The sequence below is a fragment of the Protopterus annectens genome, chromosome 1.part2, assembly GCF_019279795.1.
Source record: "Protopterus annectens isolate FY-2018-M chromosome 1.part2, PAN1.0, whole genome shotgun sequence".
NCBI lineage: Eukaryota > Metazoa > Chordata > Ceratodontiformes > Protopteridae > Protopterus > Protopterus annectens.
Genome location: NC_056727.1, coordinates 992,010,505 through 992,031,139, shown reverse-complemented (window position 1 = coordinate 992,031,139; position 20,635 = coordinate 992,010,505). Strand labels below are relative to the sequence as shown.

At 43.1% G+C, this 20,635-nt stretch overlaps 1 protein-coding gene across 2 annotated transcripts in view; it reads left to right on the top strand.

The window, feature by feature from the left end:
- LOC122792214 (protein argonaute-1) overlaps positions 1-20,635 on the top strand; it is a 1,920,205-nt gene that overhangs the window by 1,217,201 nt on the left and 682,369 nt on the right. The gene's annotated exons all lie outside the window — the stretch shown is intronic.

Below are 20,635 nucleotides of genomic sequence, written 5' to 3'. Positions count from 1 at the left end.
CCAGATTGGCTTCCTTTTTTTGGAGGATAGCGTCTTGGTTCTGTTTGGGATAGTACGATCCATGCACTCGTGTAAGTGCTTATAGAGTGCATTTGTGTAGGATTCAGCAGTCGTAACTGTATTGCCCATCTGCATGGGTGTCATGAAGTTCGCCACTTCTGTCTTAAGAAGCATGAAGTTGGCTTTAGAGAATTTTGTTTTACCATGGTTTCCTTAATGGTGGGTGGGGGCGGGATGCAGATATCTAGGGTGATTAGCTTATGGTCGGATCTGACCAACGAGGAGTTGACTTTGGGTGTGGAACATCGGTCACTTATGTTGGTAATGACTAGGTCTAGGATATTATTACCCCTGGTGGGGGTGTGGATAAGTTGATCCAGGGCACTGGAATTGATGAATTCCAGAAAGCGAGCGAAGGAGTTGGTACATGAGTAGTTTTCCCAGTTAATGGTGGGGTAGTTGAAATCGTCCATTATTAGAGTGTTTGGTTGAACCTTAATATTTTCTAGTATATCAAGAAAAGAGGAGTGGGAATCCTGGGGCATGGTGGGGGATCTGTAGCAAGCTACAATTTGGATTGCAGTTTTGCCCAGAGTTAGTTGCACTTGGATAACCTCAGATGCATTGTGCTGTGCAACTAGCCTGGAGGTGTGGATATCCTTAATGAATATGGACACGCCTCCGCCTTTGGTGTTCTGGTCCAGGTTAGATGGCCGGAAAGTGTGGTATGAGTTATAGCCTGGTAATGTAGGGGTGCTCTCTACAGCCTTGAACCAGGTCTCAGTCACTGCACAGATATCGATGTTCTCCATTTTAAGGAGTGCCTCGAGTGAGTGCATTTTGAGATTTAGGTTTCTGGCATTGAGTATCATTACCCTCAGTTTTTGCTTGGCTGTTGCTGTTACCGTGGTGAATGTCATTTGAATCTTGCCTAAAAAAAGGCACTATAGGGGCAGCAAGAGCCTTAGCCAGTATCTGGAATCCCAGGGGGGACAGGTGCAGGCCATCTCTGGCAAAGCATCATGGTCTGTCGACCATGTCGTCCCATGCAGAGAGATACTGGATCCCCTTAGAATGACACCAGAAGCTTAGCCAATTATTGAAGTCAATCATTTTGTCCTTGTACTGTGGTGTCATTCTGGACGATGGCAGGATGCTACTCAGGGCTAGGGTCATACCTGCCTGGTCTACAAGATTGGAGACCTCTTCCATGAAAGGTGAAATTCCTCCTCTTGTTTAGCTTTCTAGCAGATGCCTGCAGGTTTTGGGCCAAAAGTGACTGGTATTTGGAACTGTTCATAATTCCCTCCACCTTGACTAAAGCCCAAGTTCCAGCTAAAGAAAAGCAACCCCAAAGCATGATACTGCCACCACCATGTTTCACCATGGGGATAGTATTCTTTTGGTGATGCGAAGTGTTTTTGCACCAAACGTACCTTTTGGAATTGTGGCCAAAAAGTTCAGCCTTGGTCTCATCAGACCATAACACATTTTTCCACATGCTTTTGGGAGACTTGATGTATTGTTTTGCAAATTTTAGCTGGGCCTGGATGTTTTTCTGTGTAAAAAAAGGCTTCCATCTTGCAACCCTACTCATAGTCCGGACATATGGAGAATATGGGAGATTGTTGTCACATGTAGTATGCAACCAGTATTTGACAAATTCCTGCAGGTCCTTCATTGTTGCTGTAGGTCTCTTGGCAGCCTCCCTGACCAGTTTTCATCTTGCCTTTTCATCAGTTTTGGAGGGACGTCCAGTTCTTTGCAACATCAGTGTTCCATATTTTCTCCACTTTTTGATGGCTATCTTCACTATGTTCCATGGTATATCCAATGCTGTGGACATTTTTGTATCCTTCTTACTCATACCTTTCAACAATGAGATCCCTTTGATGCTTTGTAAGCTCTCTGTGAAGCATGGCTTTTGCTTTTTTTTTTTTTTTTTTTTTGCTTTTGCTGTAGCAGGCAACTGAGTAAATGTCAGGAAAATCCTACTAGGATAGCTGAACTTTATTTGAGGTTATTCAGTCTCTTTAATTGATGGCAGGTGTGTACCCAGGAAGACTGAATACTGTAATTAAATCAAAAGGTGCTTCAACAAATTATTGGTTTAAAGGTGTGCGCATACAGTATTAGTTTAAGGGTGTGCACACTTACGCAACCAGCGTATTTTAATTTTTTATGTTTTTTCCCCTAACAGATTTGTTTTTCAATTGAATTGTACAGGTTATAGGTCACATTAAAGGTGAGAAAAGTTTTGAAATGATTTGTGGTCTCATTTTTTCTGATCACAAAAACCTGGCCTTTTAACAGGAGGTGTGTACACTGTTTATATCCACTGTAAGTATTATAATGTTCAGGAGGAGGAGCAAGGTTTAAGGGAAGTCTGGAATTGAGCAAATTAGTTAATGTTGGACTGCGGTGGTGGTGCTGCGGTAATGTTGTCGCCTCACAGACGTTGCCCGTTCGATTCTCAGCGTCTTCTGTGTGTCGACATGCATGAATGGACATTCCTTCGTTGAAGGTTGTGCATTAGGCCCGGCAAGCCAGCACATAAAAATCTACTGCCAATCATTAGCGGACTGGAGTTCCGCTGTGGCAACCCCTAACCGGGAAAAGCCGAAAGACACAAACAAATTTAATGTTGGACTGATGGTGACAAAGAAAGAAAAGGGTATGTTATGTGTAATGTATGTCAAAGAAAAAAATGCTAGCATAGTTTTATTTTTGTTAATGTATGTTTGCCTTGTATCTTAAGTGATAATTTAATAAAGCGGTTTGAAAAAAGTTGCTTAATGTATAGCCAGTTACTTGAATACATGAATGCTGTCTCTGAAGTTAAAAAACAAAAGTCAGACTTGAAAGTATTATGCAGAAGTTTAAATAAAATTATTATGGACCTGTATTGTTTTTATATAATACCAAATTATTTTGATTGAACCCTGAAGTTTATTTTAAGTACTCTGCAAATTGTGCAGTTTATTTTTATTCTTGATTACGTGGTATATATTTTCTTTACTTTATAGACTTTTAGAATGTGTTGCACATAGAAAAAAAAAATAGAAATACATATGAGAAAAAGTTTATAACAGAGTAATATGTCCGCACCTTTCTAGTTTAAATTTGATGTACTATCAATTCTGAGCCTTTAGTTTCAGTAGGGGGTGGTATGTTTGTCTCAATTCTTCAGATGCCTAGCACTTTCATTTTCAAATTTCACAGTGTCTCTCCATTTGTAATGGCCATGTTCACGTTTTTGTTCAGCAGCTTGCAGATTTTGAATATGCTAGTTTCTGCATTTACAGAGCTTAGATTTTTTTTTCTAGCACATTCTGTAGAATTAATTAAATGCAAAGCAAGTCTTCCTTTTCTACTTACAGCTACATTTTCATCATAAGACTTAAATCTCATATTCCTACAGGGTAGAGTTAATGCAACACAAAGCTTCATCTCATTCTTGTAACCTTAACTCCACTTAACTACATACGGTTTAAATTAAAATAGCACAGTTTTTTCTGTGGTTTCTGTTTTGGCATGGGGCTTTTTCATATCAATTGCTTTTGCACCACCTTCTCTTTTTATTTCTCATATTTTGCCTCTGTATTCAGTTGGTATTTTTATTCAGCCATTTTCTTAGTCAGTTCTGTAAACTCTGGAATAGTAATTTCACAAGCTCTGTAGATCACCAGGTTGGGTCAGTTTCACTTAATATGATGCCGTTTTTCATCTTGTATTTTCCCCACAGATTATTATTTCCCTCAAACTAAGTCATGCAGATCACAAAGTTTAGTATTTGGCTAAAGTCTTTCTCTGTAAAATAGTTATGACTGTTAGCAAATGTCTAATAAATAGCACATTATTTCTTGGCTCATGGCAGTTACTGAATTTCTGGCAACTAGTTCAGGCAAATAAAATGGTAGACTCCAAATGAAATATGTGTATTTAATTTGATCCATTAAATGCACTTATTTCATTTGGAGTCTGTTTTATTTGCCTGAACCAGTTGCCAGTGTTTCATTTTTGGTTCGTCTTTTATTTGAGTTTTATTAGTTCCTGAATTTCTCTCCAAATGTCAGTTTAGATTTCTGCAGTTTAGGAAAACACTTGATACTTTTAAGGCTTCTTCCACAGCAGCCTGCAGGAACGTAGCACTCACTTTGTGCTAAACCAATATAAGTGCAAATAGAATTGAATTTCTGGACCCAGAGCTTCCACAGTTGTATTCCTGATTTCTATACAGCATGAGAATCCTGGTGGTTGCAGTTACATTTTTCTCAAAAACAACTTCTTAAAAGCAAATACATTTTTTTCACTTTTTTGAATGTGTTTCTGTAGGTCTGGCAAATATAATCTATGCTGTGATGTCTAGTGCCTCTGCGGACATTATATAAGGCAGAGGTGCAGTTTTAAAGGTGAAACATTTAGTATTACTGCATACCACAAGATGCACAAATCACTGCAATTAGTTTAAAACTGTATACCCTCCTGTAACAACAGATGTCAAAGTGCTGCCTATTAATGTGTCTTTCATTTTGATGGGTGGATGCAGTAGTTACAAACTTAAGCCCGCTTCTGTTCCTGTGTCTCTAGATTTTGACCACACGTCCATCACATTCTGGCTGGGGTATATTTTTTTCGTGTGTGATAGTGCAGAGAAACTTGATCTTCATCTCAAAAGAAAGATGTCTTGAATCAGAGGAAAATAAATATTAGCAGCTGTATGCATTTCAAGACCATTCAAAATGCTACTCCAGGAGTTTTTCATATAATGGACAAACTCTACTGTAACCTGATAGATAAATTACATAAATATGGTTAAACGTCTCTGCCAACTAGTCATAATTTTTTACCTGGTCTTGTCCATAAGGACTGTCACAAGCAAATCCATCTGATGTGCGCAGCCAGTATTCTAGTGGAGTCTTGAACTTGCAGTGACAACTGAATCTGTGGGTGTGATAGAATCTAGGTTTAGTTTTAAGTAATTCAGACTGGTACCTGTGTTTACATCACTAAAAAACCCTTAAATGCATACATTTTGGATCAGGACCCTGGGATACACTTTCTGGAATTTGAGCATAAACTGCTTTATGCACTTTAGTTTTTCTTTTTCAGTGAGTTTGCAACTTAACTGAAAAAAAAATTAACTAAAGAACCAAGGTCTTGGGACCAAATAACTAAATATGTTAATTAAGGTAGTAGGGTGGGACAAAGCCAATCAGAAGTTTGGACTGCAGTTTAGAGACTGCCTTCCCTACCAGGGATCAAAACCAGCTCAGTATTGAAATGTCAGTACTTTAAATGCAGTGTGCCAGTATGCAAAAAAAAAAAACCCTGAAGGAAGAGTGAATCTGAAATATCATTTTCTTTCTTTTAAGCTTCATTTTTTGCATCAGGCAAGCCCTCCACACACACACACACACACACACACACACACACACACACACACACACACACACACACACACACACACACACACACACTGAACTATATATACCAGTTCTGAGATCACCATACTTCAGAGGAAAGAGAATATTTTGAGAAATGGCCATCTCAGACTTAGACTAGTAAGTCCGCTTTTCTGCCTTTCAGTCTGTCTGTTTCAGGACTAGTAGTGAGTCCTGACATTTCCAGTGGTTAGCATTAATATCAGATTGCTGATAAGACTCTGCTAGAGGAATGCTAACTGAAAGACTAAGTATAGAACATAAGCTGCTGTTAAATAGCAGGGCATATAAAATATTACATGGTAACTGTAAGAATCAGAGTAGGTTAGAAAAGATTGAGAAAAGAATGAATAGGCAAATTACAAAAGAAAAATGGCTCTCAAGTATGCAAAAATGTCCAGAAATTTTAGAGGTTTTAATTCTAAGTGTTTGCATAGGTATATTTATACTACAAGCAAACTTTCAGAGAATTTTCTTCAGGTTGGGAACAAATGCTGGAGGTGTGATGGGAAAGAAAGGTAATTGGGGCCATGTTTTTGTGAGTATAACGAGTTGACAGATTTTGAAAACTCGCTACAAAGTACTCTGCCAGTAATGTTGGGGGGAGCAAATGGTTCTAACTAAGGAAATGTCTTTTGCTGGGGCACAGTGTCTGAATTGCCTGGACATAGCCTCTCTAAATGTAATGCTGTTTTCTGCCAAAGTAGCAATTACTAGAAGATGGAAATCAAAATCTAGCCTAATTGTAACTGAAGTACTGCGTATTGTAAAGGTGAAAAAAGAACTGGAGGTGGGATCTTTAGAAAAGGGAACGAACAACTGCATTTCTTCATTCAGTTTTGTATTGTAAATATTCCCTCTTCAAATGTGTTCATTTTTGTGAATTTTTTGTGAATCTGTTAGTCTTATTTTTGTGAGTGTTTTCACTAGGCTCTGCCTGCAAAACGGTTGTATGAGGTCACTTTTGCAGGAAATACATTCAGAATAATGATCAGGAGGAGCAGTGAGGTTTACGGGATGGCAGGAGTTGAGCAATTTATGTAATGGAGTGAATGATTGCTAAAGAAAATGCATGTATACTGCATGAAAATGCATACATGAGAAATATCACTGGTTTGTTTTCTGTTTAATATATGTGTACCTGTGGTGTTCCAATTGTGATTTAATAAGGATTTTAAAAACAGTTTGTAACTTGAGTATTCAGCTTCTTGTCAGATGTCTTTTTAACCTTGCAAGGTTCTTCATCCCTCAAAATCTCTATTGTAAAACATTGGAGTTGAATTTAACTCAGATACAAACTTATAGCCATCGCAGGTATTCTAGGACATGACCTTCAAGAACATAGGAAACCTTATGCAAAGGAAGGAATCTTCTCATTGGTGCAGTGAATGTCATCTGGTGGTACTTTGAATGCAGCTCCCTATGGTCTTAGACTGCGTCACCTGTTTGTTTTATGAGGTTTTTGGGTTGCTGTATCAGCTTGCTTTTGGTGAAATTGTTCTTTTTTTTTTTTTAAATGAAGTTGTGGTTTATGTTCTGAGATTGTTATAAATTGTTTTGATTGCATTTCAGCAAATGTCCCTCTCCTGTTCAGTTGTGAGTTATCGAAATAGCATCCATCTGACAATCACAGACACAGGTGTATGGGACCTCAGTTTGTCTCAGATGAAATGCAGCATCTCGAGGGCATTATACTTCCTAATTCTGCACGCATTGTCAGTATTGTAAAATTAATTCATCCATGTTTTCTTTTTTTCTGGTAAGCAGCTTTGTTTTTTATAGGTTTATGGGGGGGTGGGGGTCACTTGAGGCTATACTGCCAAACAGTGGGTGCAAGGCATGGAAACCTGTTTTAAAAAGGGCAAGTCCATCTCTGAAAGCCCTTGCACATGCTCACATCCATTCATAACCCCTTTTCTCATTTTTGCATGTGAGGTCGGGGTGTCACTTCAGATGTCTTTGAGCTATTTCGAAAATGCCAGTTCACCTACTTGCATCCTTTGGAGGGTTGGAGGTAACAATACCACCTGTATGCAGATGCAAGGAAAACATGCAGACTCTGCACAGGAGGCACCTAAGTTGAGAATCGAATTTGAGAACCTTGCACTGGGAGGAGTGGTAGCAGTACTCCTTTTTATTTTAGTGTTATGTTTCCCGTAATTTGTTGATATGCAACTTTAATCTTCATTCAGTAGATTTTTGAAGGTATTGATTGCATACCATAGTCAAACGTGAGAAAATCAGACCAGCCTGTTTCCTTTAGATCAAGTAGGCTGAGTCGTGCTTTGTTGTGCACACATTTAATTTACAACATAATTGTGAGATGCATTGCTTTCTACTGTGATTCTGTAGGTTAGCCTCATCAGTCTTATTCTAGTTTCTTTCTAAAGAAATTCTGCTTTTGTCTGACCCAGCAGCATACTCTGCTTCACACTTTTAAAAACTGTACGGTGTTTCCAGTGCACATTTTTTTTTTTGCTACAACAGTAATTCCAAGAGGCACCAGCTAGAGCCTCTGTCCAGTTTCTGGATGTATGGCTCAGTATATTACCCCCAGCCAGTTCCTTGTGAATATAGGAACACTGAACTATTTCAGTATATTTGCATTAGAGTTGTCCATAATAGCAGTAGATGAATGAAATGGCTGTTTTCACAGTAATTATGCACTTGTTGTCCCCTGGCTGTTGTCCTTTGCCTGTTATATTTTGGCTGTCTGATACGTTGATATAAGATTATGTTCATAGGTTCATAGATTAGTACTAACCTAACTGCCTTTGTGGGTCATTTCAAACCTAACCAGTTACCCCATGTGAGAATCATACCCTGCACCTTGTGTTTGTAAGGTAAGCACCTTAACCATTATGCCATCCTCCCACCCCAGTTTCACAGTGTTTGGCCAATACAGCAGCATGATCAATTAGCCTGTTAGGTTGAAGGATCTTTATGGTAGGTAAATATTATGATGATTTTTAATGTACTGGTTTTCTTGATTGGTACCCTCCTTTGAATACCCAGCTTGGGTGTACTAATCTTGATTGTTAAATATTAGCATGTTTCTGTTTGGAGCAAGGCATATGCTGTCTGCAACTGAGAAAAGGGATAGAGCTTTAACTGAGATTACTTCTTCATATGGGGCCCCATTTCTAGAGAGCCATGTCATAGTATAAAAATGTGTAGGAGTTGCATGTTTTATAGCTTCCATGGTTTGCAGTTACATTCAGTGTTGACATCATTGTGCCTGGGTACATTATACTTTGACTAGATATGGATGTTCTTCGTGTTTCACTGTTGCAGTCATTGCATTTGGGTAAACTGCTGGCACGTTTCCCTCAGTCGGCCTGATTAACAAAGTCTCGGGTCCTGCGTCGGTTGCTGTCCCTTCTTCCATGACATCAGGGGTATAAGACATGCAGCCGACGCCATTACATCAGTCTTTCATGCCGTGCGGTGCCCGAAGCAGAAGCAGTTCACAAGTGCCTGTCGGCCGACTCCTGAAATTTTCATTTTCAAGTTTCAGAACCGAAGTCTTCAACTTAAAGCTAAGTACCCCGTTGGGGAAACTTTTTCTTACTCCTCACCGATGTCAGTAAAATTTAATTGCATTACTTGTGGAAAGCAAATACCTCATAAGGATTTTCATCTGTACTGTATTCCTTGCCTAGTCCCTGACCACGACGTATGTTGCTGTCGGTTTTGTGCTTTATTTAATCAGCGCACTATCCGTCGTCGGTACATTTTTGCCTCTAAATATTTCAGTTCTCTGTTTAATTATCCAGAAATTACATCTGTTAGCCATCCGATTTCCAGGATTCCGAGAAAATGCAAAGAAAAAGACAGGCCATCGAGGTCCAAAACTGCCAACGACGCTTCTCCTAAGCCAGTTGCCAGTCCGCCTGTACTCAGTGAGGCGCTTTCGCAGCCCCTGATACCTGCTACTTCTGACTCGCAGGCCTATACTGAGACCCATTCGGAGCTAGTATGCTGCAAGATGCTTCACCTGTGGAACCCGCGGATGTCTCTACCTTGAATGAGTCCGGAGCCACTGTGCAGGCACCGGCTTCTGAGGGTATATTCAGGCCTACAGACTTGCATATTAAACAGACTCCACCTATTATACTAAGGCCTAAATCTCTATCTATGTCTAAAAAACTGATGCCCAGGCCACATGTTCAGGCCCCTATACCTAAAAAACAAATGATCATAATGGCTGAAGATCTTATTATTCTAATCCGGGGTAGTCAGCCCCCCCCCCCCTCTAAAAGGCCTAGGGCTGAGCTTGACTATGTATCTTCTGATCAGGACTCTGTTTCTTCTGATTCTTCTAATGACCTGGATTTGTCCATCTCTACTTATGAGGATTCTGATGCAGAGGATTCCATTCCCTCTGCTTCCCCCCCCGAAGACTTTTCTTTTGGGGAAACTGTACATACCTTAAGGGAGCATTTCCACTGTGAAAGTCAGGAATTTTCTGAATCAAAAAAGAGGCTTAGGGATTTCCTTCTACCTCAGCATAGGAATTTGGCTATACCTCATATACTAGATATTGTTGATGATGTGTTTTCGGAATCCAGTATGCCCCCTGATTCCCTGCCTCCGGCTCCTAGTAAACCTGACAGATACTACAGGGTTCCTGCGTCACACAATTTCCTTTTCAAAAATCCTGTTGCGGATCCAGAAACCATTTCTCAGGGGCCCAAGGGCATTGAGGGCTTCTACTGCTAAAAAATCTACCCCTTCTGATAGAGACTCCAGGGTGCTGGATAGATGGGGTAAAAAGGTTTATACTTCTGCAACCCTGGCAATCAGGGCTTTAAACTGCCAATTTCATATATTAAAATATTAACAGCATATTATTGGACTGTTTAAACAGAAAATTGTTGATTTCTGACTGTGTGGAAAATAAAGATTTACAGGATTTATTGCATTCTGCTGAACAAGTTGGAAAACATACTTTGCAATGTGGTTTTGATTCCTTAGAGGCCTCTTGCAGGGCTGCTGTGACTGGGTCTGTGCTTAGAAGGCATACTTGGCTTAAGGAGCAATCTCTGCCTGATCATGTTAAAGCAAAATTGTTGGATGCTCCGTTAAATCGGGACCGCCTGTTTGGCAATAAGGCTGAAGAACTTCTAAAAAAGATGGAAGATAAAGCTAAATCTATGCAAACTGTAAAAGATTTCTTACAAGTGCAACCTCCAAGATTTAGTAGGCACTGGCCTACTAAGAATTGGTCCTTTCCAGCTCCTTCCAGATCCTCTCAAGCCAAACCCAGACACACCAAAAGCTCCAAGTTTCAGTCTCAGGGGACTCTCAAGACTAAGCAATGGGGGGCCTCCACCTCCAAATCTGGAAATAGCAAGACCCCCCCCCCCCCATGGTAAACAGTCTCAATGACGTTCCTTAAAAATTACCAAGCACTTACCTTTTAGCCGCTCCTTTGGGGGGGGGGGGAAATTGCTCTTCATGCAAAAACTGGGAACTCATAACCCAGCACAAATGGGTTCTAACTATAGTGTCCCAGGGATACAGATTTCATTTCCAGACGTTGCCAACACCAAACGGGTGACCAGACATGCCCCCAAATCAGTGGGCAGAGGCTCAAAAACAAGTACTTTCCCTCTTAAACATGGGGGCTATTCAGCCGGTACCAGAAGAGGAAAGGGACAAGGTTTCTATTCCAGGCTTTTCCTGGTACCCAGAAAAGACAATTCATGGCATCCAATTCTGGAACTGTCTACTCTAAACACCTTTCTGGACATTCCAAAATTCAAGATGCTGACTCTTCACCATTTACTTCCTATGTTAGACAAAGATGCCTGGTTGGCAACTCTAGATTTAAAAGAAGTTTACCTGCATATCCCAATTAGGGAATCTTGCAGAAAATACCTACACTTCAAAGCAGGCTACTTGCATTATCAGTTCTCTGCACTGCCCTTTGGCTTGTTTACTGCACCCAGAGTATTCACAAAGTGCCTGGGTCCAGTAATTGCATTTTGCAGGCAAAGAAATATTCAAATATACCCATACCTGGACGATTGTCTCATTCAGGCAGAAAACCAGGCCATACTTCTAAATCATCTGGCATTTGTAAAAAGGGTTCTAACTTCTCTGGGGTACACCATAAACGAAAAGAAATCACAACTGGTACCCTCTCAGCAGATTACATTCCTGGGTGCAAGCTTGAATACAACTGCCCAGATGGCTTTCCTTACGCTAGAAAAGCAAATTCATTTGGTAACTTACTTCAAACAAGTGGCCAAAAAAACCCTGCTTTCTGCAAGATGAATACTGCAAGCCTTTGGGGTTCAATGGCCTCCTGCATTCTTCTAATTCCATATGCAAGACTGCATATGAGGAAACTTCAGTGGTACTTAAAAAGTCTATGGAGTCAACATTGTCACAGCCTGGAAAACAATGATTCCTATCATACCTTGCCTGCGCCTGGAGTTCCTATGTTGGGCAGAGGCCTGCCGCCAAAACAAGGGACTTCCATTCACACTGCCCTTTGCTGCCCAAACCCTGACTACAGACGCATCAGGCTATGCATGGGGGGCTCACCTGGCAATGAAGTGCTTTCAGGGCAAATGGAACCCAAATCAAATGCACCTACATATCAGTCAAAAAGAAATGTTAGCTGTACAGAATGCTCTGACAGCCTTCAAGGACTACATTTTTCCAGGATAACTAATGGTAAAGATTGACAACACCACGGTTATGTGGTACATAAACAAGTAGGGGGGGGGTACACATTCCTACCCCCCTCAGCAGACTAGCCATGGCATGGTGGAACACGGTCTTGAGCTACCAAGAGCACCTACAAGCTCAATTCCTGCCAGGAAAATTGAATACACTGGCAGATGGACTAAGCAGAAATCTCATGGACCCACACGAGTGGAAACTGGAACCACGGATTTTCAACATGTTGACAAGCAAATGGGGAGCCCAGACATAGATCTATTTGCCTCCCCCCACAACTACCAGTTGAACAAATTTTGCACAAGGACTCTCCACAAAAAAGCCTGGAAAGTGGATGCTCTATCCTTCAGCTGGAAATACCCATCAGTCTACGCCTTTCCCCCTCTACCTCTGCTCTCCAAAGTTCTGCTAAAAGTCAAGCAGGACAAACCAAGAATGATTTTGATTGCTCCAGACTGGCCACACCAGCACTGGTACCCACTCCTGCGCAGTGTCTCACAAATATCTCCCTGGCACCTGCCTCAGACACCTTCCTTGCTGTCTCAGCAGGAGAACCAAGTTCTGCACCCTCAGCTTACAACATTGAAACTTGCAGCTTGGCTAATCAGTTAAATTCACCCTTAGCTTCCCTCAGCAAACCTGTGATGGATGCCGTCTTGGAGGCAAGAAGACTTAGTACTAGAAAATCTTATGCTGACAAATGGAAAAGTTTCTGTGCCTGGAACCAATCTTTAGGGATGAGCACAGCAGCACCCAATTTACCTCAGATTTTGCAATACTTGACTGAGATGCTTCACAAGGGCCTGTCTTTTTCCTCTATTAAAATCCACGCTTCAGCTATTTCAGCTCACTTTAACACAGAAACCACCCCTCTTTTCTCATCCCCTGCTCAAGCAGTATCTCAGAGGGGCAGAGCTTGAAACCACCCAGGAGAGCTCCTACCCCTGCCTGGGACCTTAATTTTGTTTTGGAGAAGCTCACTACCTCCTTTTGAGTCAGCTGCTAGTGCAGACTTAAAATTTCTTTCTTGGAAAATAGCCTTCCTTTTAACAATCACTTCAGCTAGAAGGATTTCTGAATTACAGGCCCTTATGGCAGTGGAGCCTTTCATAATCTTTCATGCGGACAGGGTATCTCTGAGGACCAATCCATCCTTCATGCTCAAGGTGGTTTCCAGTGTGGCTCTTAATCAGTCCATTCATTTGCCAACCTTCTATCCCAATCCACAGAACAAAGGGGATCGGATTCTGCATTCCTTGGACGTGCACAGACAGCTTAGATTCTACTTGGACAGAACTAAACTTCGAAGAAAATCTGAACAATTGCTAGTAGCATTTGCTGCTGGGGCAGAGGGGAAGGCTATTTCAAAACAAACCATTTCTAAATGGATATGCCATTGCATTCATTTCTGCTATAAGCACCATGGAAAATCTATCCCCCAGGGGATCAGATCTCATTCCACCAGGGCTGCATCTACTTCTGCAGCCTTTCTCAGAGGTGTTCCTACCAGGGATATTCTAGAAGCTGCTACTTGGAATTCTGTACATACTTTCACCGAGCATTATCATTTACCAATTTTCTCTAAATCCAGAACTGGCTTTGACACTGCTGTCTTGCAGGGCCTTATAGCTGGTCCTGATGCTGTATAATTTCCTCCTCCCAACCATAGCTTTGGGAATCTACCCAAATTTAATAACTGCAACAGTGAAACACGAGGAACATAGTACAGTTATGTACACTTACCATAAATGTAGATGTTCAAGTGTATTCACTGTTGCAGTCCTAGTTACCCTCCCTCCAACCCCCTGTTTTTCTCTGGCTATACCTCTATTTTCTTTTACTATGCTTAAAAGCCTTTTTGGTGTATTTGCTTTTGGTTGGAGGGTATATTTTTGTGTGTTTAATTTTATTTGCTCCCCATTTGGGGGGCACTAAACATCTGGGACAAGAAAAACTGATGTAATGGCGTCTGCTGCATGTCTTATACCCCTGACTACCTGACATCATGGAAGAAGGAACAGCAACCGATGCAGGACCCAAGACTTTGTTAATCAGGCCGACTGAAGGCAACCTGCCAGCAGATTACCCAAATGTAATGACTGCAACAGTGAATACGCTCAAACATCTACATTTATGATAAGTGTATACAACTGTAGTTTTCCTAATTAGTATCTCCTAAATCACTCTGAAATGTATTGCCATTGAGCTGCCACAGGGGTGTGTCTTTTACCTAGCTAGTGTACTCCAAAGGCAGGCACAGTTTTATCCATTTCTACTGTTCAGACTCCTGCAACTAGACTGCTGTCTGCCTCTTGCTGTCAAACTGCAAACAAAAGCCAGCCTCTACCACCTGCATAACCTCACCTAAGGGACAACTGCACTCCAGACATCCCAAACCAAACTTTACTAACTAAGCCTTTTACAGTCTTGCACCTACATTCTAGGAATCCCTCCCAACCTACCTAAAAGAAATATCCTCTTCCTACACTTTCAGAGCTGATCTTAAAAAAAAAAAAAAAGTAATTTAAAGCAGGCTGCTAGAGCTTCACCATAGAGCACATCACCTAAGTTCCCACCTTCGTCTCCTCTATACCTCTTATTAGTCTGATTTTGCTTCCTATCTAAATTTGTCTACATGCACTTTGTGGCATATCTAAATTTCAACTGCAGTGAGTCAGTTTTACTTCTGTTAAATATTTTTTTTTCATTTTGTTTTAATGATGTGATAGTGTTCAATCTCGCCGTTTGTTCTTACACATGGGTTCGGAGCCGATCCTCGGCTCCGTGCCGGCCTCTTGCAAGCTCTGCATCGAGAAGAAGCTCGAGACAATCTAATACCCACAATCCCCCTCTGCCTTTACCTCAGATCTAGTTTGCCGCTGCTGCATTCGCATCGTTGGGAGCTAGCTCGAGGGTTTTCTAAGCTAAGATATAACTTTTTGTTGTATTTTATTGAGAATTTTATTTAACTTAATATTGTCAGTATTACCTTGTGTGATTGTGTTGTGGTTCCGTAGTTCTTTGGTACCGTTAACCCTTTTATCGGTATTTTTGTACGGGGCCTACACCCTTACCATATACTACTATATTGAGTAAAATTTACCTGATTGTGACTAACGGATTTGACATTTACCTGATTGTGACATTTACCTGATTGTGACTATTTTTCCCGGATTTGACTGTGTATTTGTTTCTAGACTTGTTTATTACCTACAATGTCTGAGAAGGCAAAGTCTGGTTTCAAGCGTTGTCAGTGTGGCCAAAAATGTCGGTCACTGACAACCATAGTTCCTGTGTCTACTGCCTTGGCCCTCTCCACTTACAAGAGGATTGCTCCATTTGTCACTCTTTCAGTGGGAGGGTCATGACAGATAGGCGCAGGAAACTAATGGACAGGGTCTTTTGAAACCAGCTTTCCAAGAGGCTTTGGATGCTTCTGACCAGGCATCAAGTCCTCTAAGGAATCGAAGACATCGGAGCCCAAGTCATCGGCTCCGAGTTCTTCTTCAAAGGTTAGATCACCGGTTCCACAGACTTGGGCCGAGTGTTCAACTGGTGTCGGTTCCTGAGCCTCGAGTCTTGGAACCGGTGATGGAGCTCCCTCCTTCGCCATATTGAGGTCGGCTCCGTCTTGGTTCCTTCGACCCGTTCCTCCTCTAAACTTTCGGATGTCGATGTGGATCGTGTGGTGCAGAAGCTGCTGGAGCATTGGCCCTCTCTAAACTTATTTGGTTTCCACCCAGCTGGTGTCGAAACTTGAAGGCCTTCCTGTATCTCCATCCATTCCTCCTCGAGACCGATTCAGTCTTTGGAGCCGGAAGAGGCTGATCTGCTGATTGTGGAGCCCTCGGGTCCAGAACCGTCCTTTCTCGGTCTGTTCCCTCACCTCGACTCCGTCGGACCGGTACCGAGTCTCGGAGCCGACGGTCTGTTCTTGGTTCGGGGCGAGAGTCGAACCGGCGTGTCGGTTCCGACTCTCCCTCGGGCCTCGGCACAGATCGATTCGGCTCCGTCCTCGGGTCGATGCCTTGGTGCCCGTGTCGGGATTCTTCCCATTTCTTGAGCGGGAGATTCTTCGATCGCGGGACCGGGGCGTTCGACCTGATGAGGAAGGTGTTGTCTACCCAGACAACCACATCAGTGGAAGCAGTTTCTCCTCCCCATAAAGGGCCTTTGTCTTCATCTGCACCCACGGCCACATCCAAGCGTCGGGCACCAGTGTCTCAGCCACCCCTGGAGGTGCCCCTCTTCCTCGAGGCTTCTTGGATGCTCCCCGAGGAAGTCCCTAGGAAGAGACTGTGTAAGAGGAGACACTTGGATTCTCCACAAGAATCCATAACATCTGATACTGACTTAGATGAGTCAGAAGGGTCCCCTAAGTCACCTTCAGAAGATGTCTCTTTTCAGACATTTTGGAGATCCTGAAACAGAGAGGTGACTGGCAGTCCCTTCCCCTTCTGAGGATGAGTCAGTTCTGCTGAAGGCATTTGGTGCTCGCCCTTCCTCCTCCTGGGTCACTCCGCCCTTGACGAACTAATGGAACTTATTGCTCGAAGGGCGTGGGAGGCTCCTGACACAGTGGAACCTGTTCCTAGGAAACCGAACAAGTACATCACAGCACCTCAGGATAAGTCCTACCTTACTAAAGGAGTTCCAGTAGGCCCTATGGTGGTGGCTGCAGCCACGAAAAAGGAGATGTCGGAGTCTTCTTCGTCTGTCCATCCGCCTAATAAAGATTCTAGGGCGATGGATAGATATGGGAAGCGCATTTTAGTTCAGCGGCTTTTTCCATGCGGTCCCTGAACTATTTGACCCATTTTACACGTCTGCAGAGGGATCTAGTCAAAGAGTTGGGAGATACCCTCCAGGGTTCTACAGATGCAGCTGTCTCAGAGAAAGTGACAGCGCAACTTAATACCCTAACATCGATTGTTAACTCGTCCATGAGGCTGATTTCCTACGCAGCCGAAGGTTTGAGTAGGGCAGCAGCTTCAGCGATTGCTCTTCGTAGACAATCCTGGATGCGCCTGTGCTCCTTTGCGGAAGCCTTCAAGTCTTCCTTTACAAACGCCCCATTTGACGGTGCCACTCTTTTTGGCCCCAAGGTAAAGGAGACCCTTACCCGGTGTGAACAAGAGGGAAAGACTCTGTCTGCTGTCGGAGTCCGTTTTCCACCCCAACCAGACCGTACCCCAAAGGGCAGCGGTGGGAAAATGTGGTTTCGAAACAAAATCAAGGGTCTTTCCGGGCACACAGGGTGATGCCCCTCTAGAGGCAGAGGAGGGGCAGAGGTGGAAGACGCCGCCCTGGCGGCAGAGGGGATCCGCAACATCAAGGTGACAGGGATACACTCCCTGGTAAACCTTTCCAGCACTCCTGAGAGGAGGCCCGACTGTCCTGCTCTGGAGGCAGTCGGGGTCGCTAGCCTTTTACCCTCAGGCCTGGCAAGATATAACTACAGACAATTGGGTAAAAAGCGTAGTTACCAGAGGTTACACCATACCCTTTCTATCCTATCCCATTCCAAAGAAAAGACTCCCAGATGTATGCCCCATCTGCGAGAGCCAGCAGCTTTAGAAATTTCAAAGTTGTTAGACAAAGAGTCATCCAGCCAGTCCCAGCGGACCAGCAAGGATTCGGGACTTACTCAAGGTTCTTTTTAGTTCCAAAGAAAACAGGGGACTGGAGGCCCATTCTAGACCTGAGTTACCTCAATACTTTCGTCAAGAAAGAAAAGTTCGAATGGTCACGCTTCAGTCGATCCTTCCATTTCTACAGAAGGGCAGTGGATGTGCTCAATAGATCTAGAGGATGCATACTACCACATCAAAATGGCCAGGGCATCCAGAGATCATTTGCGCTTCCGGCTGGGAGCCAGTCACTTTCAATTTCGAGCCCTGCCCTTTGGTCTGACCTCAGCCCCCAGGGTCTTCATCAAATGCATGGCAGTGGTAGCGTCTCACTTGAGGCGTCAGGGATTCCAGGTGTTTCCGTATCTGGACGACTGGCTCCTTTCAGCCACCACCGGCGTCAACTACTGCAGACCAGATACTATGTCCTTCAAGTCTGTGTTCACCTAGGGATCTCAGTAAATTTAGGAAAATCCTTACTTCAGCCATCACAAAATATCTTGTTCATAGGAGCAGAGTTAAACACACGGCAATTAATTCTGAGGCTTCCCCAGAAAGGATAGTATCGCTGCAGACTCACATCGTCTTCTACTCTTGTCAAGGAAATCTCCGGCAAAACTAGTTCTGAAGGTGTTGGGCCTCATGTCAGCCTCCCTTATTGCAATTCCCTGGGAAGGCTGCACATGAGAGTTCTACAATGGCTACTGTTTGCTCAATGGTCATTTCAACAGCTACCTCTAACACACGAGATTCTCATAACAAAGACTTGCAAAACAGACCTAAACTGGTGGCTCCAAGCGTGCAACCTTTCCCAGGGAGGCCGTTTGTGCTACCCACCACAGTAACGGTGACCACGGACGCTTCCCTGATAGGGTGGGGGGGCAGCTTTCAGGGACAGACAGTCCAAGGCGAATGGACCAATTTGGAGTACAATCTGCACATCAATGTACTAGAGTTGAGGGCAGTGTTTCTAGCGTTGCAACACTTTGCTCCCCTTCTTCCTCTAGGGACTATTGCAGATCAGACGGCCTACATGTCGGTAGTCTGGTACATAATCAAACAAGGGGAACCAGGTCCTATCAACTATGCAGAGAGGCCATGAGAATTTGGCAGTGGGCAGAGTCCACGGGTCGCTTTCTAATAGCAACGCACATCCGGGGTCATCCAGCGTCATAGCCGACAAGCTGAGCAGAGTAATTCTGGTACCGCTCGAGTGGTATCTGAATCAGTCAGTGGCGAAAAGTATTTTTCGCACATGGGGCCAGCCTTCCTGCGACCTGTTTGCGTCTCCAATGAGCGCCAAATGCAGGAGCTACTTTGCCCTATTACCCCTCCAGGGAAGTCCCCAGGGGCGCACTGGTTTCTGATTGGCCCCGGGACTCCTGTACGCATTTCCTCCATTTCCTCTGATACGAAATTTCTCCAGAAAGCCAGGAACCTTCACAGGACGATAATTCTCATTGCTCCATTCTGGCCTCGTCAAATTTGGTTTCCCTTCCTGAAAATTCACTGCATTCGGGGACCCTGGATTCTGGACCCAGAGCGGATCTGTTGACTCACTCGTCAGGGGTTCCCCATCCAGCGCTCCTGTCACTCCATCTAGCAGCTTGGCTGCTCCAATTCTAACTTAGCCAGGTCTGATCTCTTGTCACCAGCAGTCCAGAATATATTAGTGGCTTCCATAAGGCTTCCACTACTAAAACATATACTAGCAAATGGAAGCGGTTTGTATTCTGGGCGAATACACACCACGTTGATCCCTTTACAGCTCCTTTGAATAAGATTTTAGAGTTCTTGACAGACTTATTTCATCAGGGTGCTTCTCCTGCTACTCTAAGAGTTCAATTGGCTGCCATTTGAATTTCCATGTGGAAGAGTGTGGCGCTCCTATCATGGCTCTCAGACTTTGTAAAGCCTTCTTAAAGGGCGTTTTTCATATTAGGCCTCGGTCAGATCTCCTCGTCACCTTGGAGTCTAAACTTGTTACTATCTAAATTAATGTTGCCCCTTTGAACCTGCCTCTTCTTGCCCATTAAAATTTTTGTCCTGGAAAACTCTCTTTCTGGTAGCCATTACTTCTGCTAGGCCAGTGTCTGTCCTTCAGGCTCTCTCCATCAAGCACCCTTATCTAATCTTTCACTCTGACAGAGTTTCTCTTCGTACCAATTCATCCTTCCTCCCTAAAGTGTGTTCTATTAACAACATTAATCAGTCCATTGAATTACCCACTTTCTTCAAAACCACTCCAACAAAATGGAGTATATGTTGCACAAATTGGATGTTCACAGACAGCTAAGGTTTTATTTGGATAGAACAAAAGATCACAGGAAAACAGATCAACTCTTTGTGGCTTTTGCTGATAGCAGGAAAGGACTTGCAGTTACCAAAGAACTCTTTCAAAGTGGTTAACTGATTGTATAATCTATGTATACGATTCTGCAAATCAACCCCTTCTAAACAAACCCAAGGGACATTCCACAAGATCAATATCTACGTCTTTGGCTCATGCAGCTCGCCTACCTCTGGATGCTATTTGTGCGGCTGCTACCTGGTCTAAGCCACATACATTTATTTCTCATTATAAAGTAGATAAGGTTTCTAGGGACAGAGCAACCTTTGGTTCCACTGTGCTCAAGAACGTCCTCCGTGAGTTCCTCAGGATTTAGGAGCTAGGGCGCTACCCATGTGTAAGAACAAGCGGCGAGATTGAACACTATCACATATAGAAGTTATGTACTTACCATAACGTTCCATGTGGAGTGTTCATCTGCTTTGTTCTACAGTCCCACCCTCCACCCTTAGGAAGAACGTTCTTTGATGCCTGGCCTGAAGCATTTTGCTACTGTCTTTATTCTCTGTACATAGTTG